The following is a 12187-nucleotide window of genomic DNA, read 5'->3' as shown; positions in this document are numbered from 1 at the left end:
GTATAAGGCTGTTGTAACCTGGTATAAACTGTTGTAACCTGGTATAAGATGTTGTAACCTGGTATAAGATGTTGTAACCTGGTATAGGGCTGTTGTAACCTGGTATAAGATGTTGTTACCTGGTATAGGGCTGTTGTAACCTGGTATAAGATGTTGTAACCTGGTATAAGATGTTGTTACCTGGTATAGGGCTGTTGTAACCTGGTATAAGATGTTGTAACCTGGTATAAGATGTTGTAACCTGGTATAAGACTGTTGTAACCTGGTATAAGGCTCATGTAACCTGGTATAAGGCTGTTGTAACCTGGTATAAGGCTCATGTAACCTGGTATAAGGCTCATGTAACCTCGTATAAGGCTGTTGTAACCTGGTATAAGGCTCATGTAACCTGGTATAAGGCTATGTTCATACTGTACAGTGTATTATGAGGTTAAAAAAATAGTTTACATCCATAATGAGTCTTAGATTTTCCGATTTTTCTTTCTTGCATTTGGACATTTTTCTCATTCATTTTTCTTAATACAGGGTAAGGCAATGTTCCCACATAGTATTTTGGTCAGTATTTTTCAACCAAAACCAGGAGTGGATTGAAAACACACGCTGTTGAAATTGAGTGGATGGCCGCCATTTAATGGCAAATAACAGAAGTTGCTTTAAAATAATGGTAATTATTTGCTAATAAATGGCGGCCATCCACTCAATTTCAACAGTGTGTGTGAACATTATTGTGTTTTTCTGTGTTTTTAATCCACTCCTGGTTTTTCGTTGAAAAATACTGACCAAAATACTGTGTGTTAACATAGCCTATGGCTGCATTCACACATTCAGTGTTTTTCCTGATGTGATCTGTGCAAAACCGTCCGCGTTTACATCTGTTTTACATCCATTTCCATGTTTTTCATGAACTGGTTAAAATTGTAGAGTCCTAGTTCAAATAAAATTAAGGGGGAGATTTATCAAACCTGGTGTAAAGTGAAACTGGCTCAGTTGCCCCTAGCAACCAATCAGATTCCACCTTTCATTTTCCAAAGAGTCTGTGAGGAATGAAAGGTGGAATCTGATTGGTTGCTAGGGGCAGCTGAGCCAGTTTCACTTTACACCAGGTTTGATAAATCTCCCCCTTAAAAAAAAAAAAAACTTGCCCAACCCCTCTGGAAGGTCACATGATCACTTGTCAGCCATTTTACACTTCCTACTTCCTTTTATTTCTTGTCACATGACAGGTCCTTGTCATGTGACAAGAAAAAACAACAACAACATGTGATCCAGGTTTTCAACTGAACACAGATGAACTCGAATGTCATATCATGTACACCTGTGAAAAAAACGGATCTCATTGATTTATATGGGGGAATCCGTGACGTGATTCTGCTCCGAGTTATGACATGTAATAACAGATTGGGAACCTGAGAAAACACTGAACATCTGAATAGCCCCTTACAAATAAATGGGCTATAAATTTGTACGCATGGACAACTTCATGGTAAGTGTGAATGCCGCCTAAATACAAAGTCTCAGGACAACCTTTTATTTCAGAAATGGAAGGAAAAATGACATATCTAATTATATCAGCAAGTACTGGGTGATGGGGCCTATTCCTAAGGCTATTTCCAGAACATGACCGCCATCTTGAAAGCCGTCATATTGGATCAAGGACAGGTTTTTCCAGTGTACGGTGGTCATGTAGCATATCAAAGAAGATTGCATTTTCTCAGATATGGATTGCTGCAATCAGATTTGCAATATCTCTTGTGGTACAAATGTTATTTACACAGAAATACGCATCAACCGGAAACGTCCCCTGTGACGCACAGCTATTCTACATATTTGATGTGTTGTCACTGGTGCTGAACACAAAGCTGAAGGCAATGGATCCAATCACTATGAACCCGTATGAGAATCTCTGATTAAATGCTGTCCTGAGCCTCCAGGATGCTGTGCTGAAGGTGGTGTTTGTTGTGGATTTTCTCAGCAGATACAATATTTTGATGTTACTTAGTGAATAGGAGGTCAGGTGATGTGGGCGGCCATTCTACAGGACCACAATGGCCAATGACCAGGGAATTAAATATCCAGCCACTGTCAAACACCTGTTCTGTAGTGTGGTGGAGCCTCATCCTGTTGGAAACTGGAGGAATAGTGTTTCCTGTAGCATTGTCAGGTAGCGCTGAGCATTTAGGGTCTGATCGATGAAAATGGGTCCAACTGCATGAATGCCCTGTATCCCACAACCCATCATTATGTTCACAGCGCCTACGACTTTGGTGTCTAGTGAGGGTTTTTATCACTCCAGTACCTTACGTTCTGGTGCATTCCCTGGACATCAAAATCACCTCTGTCTTTTCTTCTTTCTAACGAAAAAGTAAAGTTTTTGACGCAATTGCATCAAGATTTGAAGGTTTGCGTCTCCTCCTGCAACAGCCTCAGATACTCTGGTTTTACCAAGGGATAGACGCCTCTCGATAAATCCAGTGGCACAAAATTAGAGCTGACCAAAAAATGTTCTTCCCACTTAGATCATCCACGATCAACTGCAGGGGACATAGGGTAGATATACTAAGAGTGTCGTTTCAATCATGCTCAAAGCCATACCCCCTCAGTGGTAGTTTGTGCTTTTTGACAGATACAGGACTTTTTTTTCCCCCCGGAACGGATTATGGTTCAAAATTGTATTGTTTGAACAGCCCAATATAAATCAATGTGCTCTAAGTTGAACCGTGATTACGGATTCGCATTGCGGACAACTTTACGGGACGTGTGAATAAGGCCTTACACATGAGCTATACATCATCAAGCCCACTGGCAATGGCTCTGGATCAGTAAAAATGTTCTCCGGAGTATCAGATCCTGCTTCTCTTTCTGGCAATCTGATGGAAAAAATAGTGTTTGGCAAATGCCAGGAGATCATTCATTACCTACCTGACTGCATGGAGTCAACTGTAAAGTTGAGTAGGGATAATACTAAGGGGAGGACGGACATTTTATACAATTATAGCCAGCATTGTAGGAACAGTTTGGTGAAGGCCTTTTTCTCTTCCAGCATGACTGAATCCCACTGCACAAAGCAAGGTCCGTAAAGACATGGTTGGGGGAGTCTGGGGGTGTGGAAGAACTTGGCCCACACAAAGCCCTGGCCTCAACTTTAAGGATAAACTAGACTGGAGATTAAGAACCAGGTCCTCTTGTCATTGTCTGACCTCACAAATGGATGAATGCGCAAAACGTCACATACTCCACGTTCCAAAACCTTCTAGAAACTCTTTCTAGAAGAAGGGAAACTGTATATTTCCAGCCAAGGTGCAATATATCAACCCTAAAAAGTATATATTAGATGTAGCAGTCCATAGGTACAAATAACCTTTGTTTCTTACTCAGCATGTGAGTGATTGTTCACAGTTTCCATCTCAGGTATGTCTGCCCTTGCTTCTTTTTACATTTAAGTTCAATGTTGGGGAATACAATTCGGTAATTTCTTGCGGCTGCTGGTTGTTAATATTCAAGAAAGAATTCAATAAAAAAATCACTCTATTACTGTACTCTGTTATGGGTGATGTCTGCCCTGTGTGTTTAATAGGTAAAGCACAGGACCCGGCCGAAAGATTAACGTCCTGCAGCTTCAATTATTCATAACCTCAACGTGAGAACGAAAAACAGTAGCAGTCTATAGTGAAAAACAGTAGCAGTCTATAGTGAAAAACAGTAGCAGTCTATAGTGAAAAACAGTAGCAGTAGTATGTAAAACTAAGGCCGTAGTCCGAACCGCAAAACTACGGCCATGGTTTTGAGGTGTATGCATTGGCTGTAATATATACGAATTACGGTCGTACAATGCACACTACGTATCAGACAACGGCCGATGTTTTCACAGCTCCGTGAAAAATGAACATGTCATTTATTTCTGGCCGGTAATGTTCCAACTACGGCCGTAGATTTCAATGCGGCCGTGCACGGAATACTTATTTCTGCAAAATTAAACTTGATTTTGAAATAAAAAAATTTCTGTGTGGTTGTAACGCCCGGAGTAGTGGATCCACTGGACCGGCACCAGCGATGGCACAAACCTCACCAGGGAGCGGAGTCTAAGGGGCCGCTGGTTTTCACCAGAGCCCGCCGCAAGGCGGGATGGACTTGCTGCGGCAGGCGACCCCCAGGTCGCTACCCCCGGCTTGGTTGCTGGTGTCGGCAGGCGAGGCGTGGCAGGAGATGGCACAGGCAATAGTCTGCAGATGAGAGAGCACGTGACAGGCTGGACACAGGAACAGGTGGAGTGACAGGGGAACAGGAACCAGGAACAGGGACTAGGGACCAGGTAACGGACAGGACTCAGGAACAGGGACTAGGGACCAGGTAACGGACAGGACACAGGAACAACAGGGAGCTGGGCCAAACGCTATGGGAAGCATGTAGAGGCTCCAACACCTGTAGTGGGGCAGGGCTGGAATAAATAGGGAGTGATTGGTGCAACTGGCCAATTAGGTGCGGACTGGCCCTTTAAATCTGAGACAGCCGGCGCGCGCGCGCCCTAGGAGGCGGGGACGCGCGCGCCGGCCGGCACAGACGGAGGCAGGAGCGGGACCAGGTAAGGCGCCCCCCGGGGCCGAACATGTAGCAGCGCCGGGTCCCTGCACCGGGACCCCGGCAGCTGCATGAGATGGGGGGAGGTCGCGGCGGCGGTCCGGAGCATGGGACGCCGCCGCGGCCGTGACAGTACCCCCCCCCCTTTGGCCTCCCCCTCTTTCTAACCTGCAGGAACCTTTTGATGAGATCTTGGTCCAGGATGTTAGCCTCGGGTTCCCAGGACCTCTCCTCAGGACCAAATCCTTTCCAGTCCACCAGGAAGAACCTTCTCCCTCTGACAGTCTTCATGGCCAGAATGTCCTTAACAGCGTAGACGTCGTCAGAGACGGCTTGAGGAGTAGAGAACGAAGATCTATCGGAGAACCGGTTCAGGACCACTGGTTTTAAGAGGGAAACATGGAAGGAGTTCGGAATCCGCATAGTGGGGGGTAGGCGGAGTTTGTAGGTGACAGGGTTGATGCGTCTTAGCACCGAGAAAGGACCGAGGAATCGAGGACCCAACTTGTAGCTGGGGATCTTGAGACGGACATATTTGGCCGAGAGCCAGACTTTGTCACCTGGGAGAAAATTCGTGGCAGGTCTCCTCTTCTTATCAGCCTGGTCCTTCATGCGTTCAGAGGCTTTGAGTAAGGACTGTCGAGTTTGTTCCCAGATCGATTGCAGGTCAGATAACAACTCCTCCACGGCTGGGACTTAAGAGGATGGAGAGAGAGGCAGAGGAGGACGAGGATGATGCCCGTAGACCACATAGAAAGGGGACTTGCCTGTGGAAGTCGAGTCCAAATGGTTATATGAGAATTCTGCCCATGGGAGTAGATCGGACCAGTTGTCTTGGCGGCTTGAAACAAAATGGCGTAGGTAGTTGCCCAGAATCTGATTGACTCTCTCCACTTGCCCGTTAGTTTGAGGATGATAGGCCGATGAGAAGTCCAGCTTCACTTGGAGTTGCGAGCATAGGGCACGCCAAAATTTAGAGACAAATTGGGAGCCTCGGTCGGACACAATGTGAAGAGGAAGTCCATGCAGGCGAAAGATGTGTCGGAAGAACAACTGAGCCAGACGAGGAGCAGAGGGCAGACCAGGAAGGGCCACGAAGTGAGCCATTTTAGAAAAGCGGTCCGTCACCACCCAAATAACTGTATTGCCCGCAGATGGAGGTAGGTCAGTGATGAAATCCATCCCAATGTGGTGCCAGGGATGATCCGGGACTGGCAAGGGCAATAGTAGGCCGGCAGGTCTTAGACGGGGAGATTTATTCCTGGCACAGACTGCACAGGAAGCCACAAAATCCTTGACATCCTGGAGGAGATTGGGCCACCAGTAGTGACGGGAGATCAATTGCCCGGTCTTTTGGGCTCCTGGATGCCCGGCTACCAAAGAGGAATGCCCCCACTTCAAGATGCGTTTACGGAGTGCGGGGCGCACATAAGTCTTCCCGGGAGGCAGTCTCTGCAGAGCAGAAGTGGCAACTGGTACTAGGCGGTCGGGAGGTATTATGTGACGAGGAGATTCCTCTTGCCCCATGACATCGGATGCTCGGGATAATGCATCGGCCTTTAGGTTCTTCTCGGCTGGACGGAAGTGGATGGTATAGTTGAACCGAGAGAAAAAGAGGGACCACCGAGCCTGCCTGGGATTGAGGCGTTGAGCCGATTGGAGGTAGAGGAGGTTCTTGTGGTCCGTGTAGATGTTAACCGGGTGTTTAGCCCCCTCTAATAGATGACGCCACTCCTCCAGTGCCAACTTAATGGCCAGGAGTTCACGGTCCCCAATGGTATAGTTCCTCTCGGCAGGGGAGAAAGTCTTAGAGAAGAACCCACAGGTTCTGGTCTTGCCTGATGTGTCCCTTTGCGAGAGAACGGCTCCTGCGCCCACAGAAGAAGCATCGACCTCGAGAGAAAACGGCCTGGAGACATCCGGGCGGACCAGAGCAGGAGCAGAGGCAAAGGCAGACTTGAGGCTATTGAAGGCTTGTTCGGCCTCTGGAGGCCAACGTCTGGGGTCCGCCTTCTTTTTAGTGAGAGCCACTATGGGTGCGACCAGGGTAGAGAAGTGAGGGATGAATTGCCGATAATAGTTGGCGAAGCCAAGGAACCGTTGGATGGCTCTAAGTCCCACAGGGCGTGGCCATTGAAGGACAGCTGCGAGCTTGGCTGGATCCATTTGTAGACCCTGGTCGGAAACGATATAGCCAAGAAATGGAAGACTGCGCTGATGAAAAACACACTTCTCTAGCTTGGCGTATAGATGGTTGGCCCGAAGTCTTCGTAGGACTTGACGCACTTGTGCCACATGAGTCTGCTGGTCCGGGGAGAAGACCAAAATATCGTCCAAGTAGACAATGACGCAGACATAGAGGAGGTCTCGGAAGATATCGTTCACGAATTCCTGGAAGACCGCTGGGGCATTGCATAGGCCGAATGGCATGACCAGATATTCGTAGTGCCCATCTCTGGTGTTGAAAGCGGTCTTCCATTCGTCTCCTCTACGAATACGGACCAAGTTATACGCTCCCCTGAGATCCAGCTTGGAGAAGATCTTAGCTCCACGAAGACGGTCGAATAGTTCAGGAATAAGCGGAAGAGGATAGCGGTTCTTAACGGTCACCTTATTCAGGCCCCGATAGTCTATACATGGGCGGAGGGAACCGTCCTTCTTCTGAACAAAGAAAAATCCAGCGCCAGCTGGAGACGTGGATTTACGGATGAAGCCCTTTTGTAAGTTCTCCTGGATGTAGGAGGACATGGCTTCAGTCTCGGGCACAGAGAGAGGGTATACTCGACCACGTGGAGGAGAAGCCCCTGGAAGAAGGTCTATAGGGCAATCATAGGCTCGATGAGGTGGTAGTGAGTCCGCCTCCTTGGCCGAGAAAACATCGACAAAGTCTTGGTAGTCCTCTGGTAGCCCGGATAGAGGCTTGACATTAGCAGGTGACCTTGTAGAGCAGTTGGATTGAGGGGATCTCAGACACCGGTTATGACAGTCCTGGCCCCAGCTGAGAACCTCCCCAGTTCTCCAGTCCAGCCTAGGGGTATGGAATTGCAGCCAAGGAAGACCCAGCAGGAGGTTGGAAGAGGAATGGCGCAAGACATAGAAGGAGATCTTCTCCTGATGTAAGGCTCCCACCTGGAGGACTAGGGGTGCCGTCTGGCTGTGCACCGCTTCGGTAAGAACCTCCCCCGTAACCGAAGAGATAGACCGGGGTTGGGCTAGCTGGATCACGGGTAGCCGCCATCTTTGGACCAACGAAGCAGAGATGAAACTGCCAGCAGAGCCAGAGTCGATGAGGGCAGTAGTCTGGAAAACTTGCCCAGAGGGTGTCTGGATGGAGACTGGCATAGTCAACCTTGGAGAGGTGGCATTCACACCTAGGGAGGCCTCTCCCACCGGACCTAGGTGCGGGCGTTTCCCGGACGCTGAGGGCGTTGGGGACATCTCTGTCGATAGTGATCCACGCCACCGCAATAGAGGCAGAGATTCTGGTCCAGTCGACGGTTCCTCTCATCAGTTGTCAGGCGAACACGTTCCACCTGCATAGGAACCTCTGGAAGCGACTGGGACATAGGAGCAACAGGATTCTGGAACACCGGTGCCAGCCGAGGATGGCGACGGGGCAGACTCAGACGCCGTCCTTGCCGGACCTCCTCCTCTCTCTCGGAAAACCTGGTGTAGACTCTGGTAGCCAGTAGAATAAGATCGTTCAAGGAGGTAGGCAGATCCCGGGCAGCGAGCACATCCTTCACTTGGCTGGACAGGCCCTTTTTAAAGGTGGCAATCAGAGCGGCCTCATTCCAGTCTAGTTCCGCAGCCAGGGTGCGGAACTGGATGGCGTAATCACCAACGGAGGAAGTCCCTTGGGATAAATTGAGGAGAGCAGTCTCAGCTGAAGACGCACGGGCAGGTTCCTCAAAGACAGAGCGGAACTCGTCCAGGAAGATTAGAAAATTGGCAGCAACCGGATCATTACGGTCCCATAGTGGCGTGGCCCAGGCCAGAGCTCTTCCCTCCAATAGGCTGATAATGAAAGCCACTTTAGAGCGCTCGGTGGCAAACTGACTGCTTAAAAGTTCGATGTACATAGTGCATTGGGTCAGGAACCCTCTGCACAACTTGGGGTCACCTCCATATTTACTTGGGAGAGCCAGTCGTAGTTTTGAAGAGGCTGCCGGAGGTGATGACTGCTGAGCTGTGGTATGCTGTTGAACGGCTGCAGTCAGTTGTTGAATCAGCTGTGACTGTTGCAGAATCTGTTGAGCCTGTAGGGCGACCACTCGGGCTACCTCGCGGATATCAGGCACCTCGCCGGGATCCATGGTTGGAGCCTACTGTAACGCCCGGAGTAGTGGATCCACTGGACCGGCACCAGCGATGGCACAAACCTCACCAGGGAGCGGAGTCTAAGGGGCCGCTGGTTTTCACCAGAGCCCGCCGCAAGGCGGGATGGACTTGCTGCGGCAGGCGACCCCCAGGTCGCTACCCCCGGCTTGGTTGCTGGTGTCGGCAGGCGAGGCGTGGCAGGAGATGGCACAGGCAATAGTCTGCAGATGAGAGAGCACGTGACAGGCTGGACACAGGAACAGGTGGAGTGACAGGGGAACAGGAACCAGGAACAGGGACTAGGGACCAGGTAACGGACAGGACTCAGGAACAGGGACTAGGGACCAGGTAACGGACAGGACACAGGAACAACAGGGAGCTGGGCCAAACGCTATGGGAAGCATGTAGAGGCTCCAACACCTGTAGTGGGGCAGGGCTGGAATAAATAGGGAGTGATTGGTGCAACTGGCCAATTAGGTGCGGACTGGCCCTTTAAATCTGAGACAGCCGGCGCGCGCGCGCCCGAGGAGGCGGGGACGCGCGCGCCGGCCGGCACAGACGGAGGCAGGAGCGGGACCAGGTAAGGCGCCCCCCGGGGCCGAACATGTAGCAGCGCCGGGTCCCTGCACCGGGACCCCGGCAGCTGCATGAGATGGGGGGAGGTCGCGGCGGCGGTCCGGAGCATGGGACGCCGCCGCGGCCGTGACAGTGGTTTATTGGGCTGGGCGAAGTATTCCAAATAAATGACCTGTTTAATTCCGCTCATAAACAAGCTAGGAAGCAAAATTATACAACGGCCGTAGTTTCACGACTAGACCGTATGAGCGTATTTCTATGGCCGTAGTTTCAGGCGCACATATCCGGCCGGGTGAAAACAACGGCTGTAGATTTACGTAGTGTGAACATAGCCTAATTGATTGATTGAAAATCACTTTCTCCGGGTTATCTACCTCTTTTTATTTTAGTTTAAAGGACAACTCCCGCGGGACCCCCCCAAAAAAAAAAACACAGACACACACAGACACCATACTCACCATCTCTCCGGTGACGATCGCCACTCGATTCGCCCGCCGTCCGCCTCTCCGTCGCCGCTGTCCGCCATCCAGCGATGTCTCCGACTTCCGGGTCCAGGGGATGGAAAAGGCTGCCAGTGCGCTTGCGCACCGGCAGCCTTTTCATTGGCTGGAGCGCATCACATGGCTTCCAGCAAGCTCAGCCAATCAGGGCTGAGCAAGCTGGAAGCCATGTGATGCGCTCCAGCCAATGAAAAGGCTGCTGGTGTGCATGTGCACCAGCAGCGTTTTCATCCCCATTCACTTTGCATGAAGACGCCGAGGAGGAAGAAGACCCGGACCGCCCCTCGGCTCTGACGTCGTCGTCACCAGATGCCGCCCCGGAGAAGAGGACCGTGACGATCGTAATAGGTAATGTATACATTCTTTAACTTCCGGGGTGGGGGGTCGGGGGTCCGAAAGTGGGGGAAGGGGGCCAGGCCGGGTATTTAACCACATTACAAAGTTATATAACTTTGTAATGTGTGTTAAATGAGCAAAAAAAAATTTTTGTGGGAGTTGTCCTTTAAGGAAATAAAATGATAGAATTTAATGGTAATATTTTTTATTTCTAATTTTCCATTTTACTATCTATATTATACAATAATCCCGAATCTTGCAGTTTTCAATCTGGCCACTAGGACTTAAACATAGCTGATACTTCCTGTTTTGCCTGTGATGATAAGGAGGAGGCTGCTGGAAAGTGATCTGTTTAAAGCATTACAGTGAAAGGTGACACCTGTAAATAGAAAGAGAGTATATGATCTGAGATTCCTCCTCCCTATGGAATGACCGTCTGTAAGTAATAAGCAGTTTAGTCAGGTGCAAGATCAGGGCAGGCGGCTTGAGATGCAGATCAGACAGTCAGAGAAAACGGTACAAAAAAGGTCAGACAGGCAAGTGTAAACCAAGGAAAAGCCACAGGTCATGATACATGGAATAGCAAAAGAATAGCAAACACAGGAACACTCGTTCACTCAGGAATACGGAGGTCCTACAATGCTCAGGCAAGAAGGAACAGGTGCGGAACCTTTAAAGAGGTGCAGGCAGAACAGGATTGGTGGAAGCAGGAATAGGTGTAGACTCACTGACCCTTTAAATTCCCAGAGAGCTGTCACGTGCACCCCCTAGTGGACAGAGGTGGCATTGCAGCTAGAAGGAAGCAGTAGAGACCAGACAGAGCGAGGATGTTGGATGGTACCAGCAGACCCAGGACAGACAAGGAGTGCGGCAGGGAAGTGGGCAGGACTGAGCCCGAGGCAGTAAGAAGCACATGCAGGACGAGGATGGTGCCGGCAGTAAGCAGTGTTACAACTGCATAGTCTATGTTGACAGTATTTCAGCAGCAAATCTTACCAAGAGGTAATGTACAGTATGTCTATGACTAGAAGGGTTGGGATAAAAGATGACAAGAATTTTTGTTCATTCAAATTCATCCTAATAATTGACAAGTGTAAAGAAACACCAATTGATTTGCTATATGGTCAATGTGCGACATGACCATACAACCTGGGCTACTGTGCATCCGTAGCCGCTGTGGTCTGGGCTGCTTCAGAAATAGAGTTACAGCCAAGTCCATTTTCCTATTAACAAAGTCTGTAGGAGCTGCGCCAACCTTTGATGGGACCATCATACACCTAAGAAGGTAGGGAATTGTCCCATCTCCTTTAGGTGGCATCTGCCATTCCACTAGTTGTTCCTCCTGAAAAAAGTACAGAGCTTAGTATGCCCAATGTGCCATATATACGGATGACGGGAGCGGAGAAGAAATACAAATATACCAGTTATTGTAGCAGCACTCTGTGCTTTAAAAAAAGAGGGAAAAACAAACACTTTGGGCAGGGGCGTAACTAGGATTCATGGGGCCCTATAGCAAAAAACTGTAAGGGGCCCCCCTCCCCTATGCACAACAAAAAGCAATAAAATCTGTTGTGGCCAGAGGCAGAATCCTGACTGCAGCCACAAGAGTGACTAGAAGGGCAGAGAGCCAATGGCTGCTTGCTCTGTCAGTCCACTGTTTTTAACTATATGGGCCCATTAGAAGCCCTTATGGTTCAATATTGTTAAATTAATGTACTGCAGTGTGTAAGTGACCCAAAGTTCAGAAAACAATAAGATATCTGCTTTACTGCTGGTGCACTGATAACCCCTGACCTCTGCACGAAGCTCTGCACATTTTCCTACTTAATTGCAGCAGGTGGAGAACAGAGGTCAGAGGTTATCAGTGCAGTGAAGCAGAG

The sequence above is a fragment of the Dendropsophus ebraccatus genome, chromosome 11 (genome assembly GCF_027789765.1).
Source record: "Dendropsophus ebraccatus isolate aDenEbr1 chromosome 11, aDenEbr1.pat, whole genome shotgun sequence".
NCBI lineage: Eukaryota > Metazoa > Chordata > Amphibia > Anura > Hylidae > Dendropsophus > Dendropsophus ebraccatus.
Note: the sequence above shows the minus strand (reverse complement) of the source record.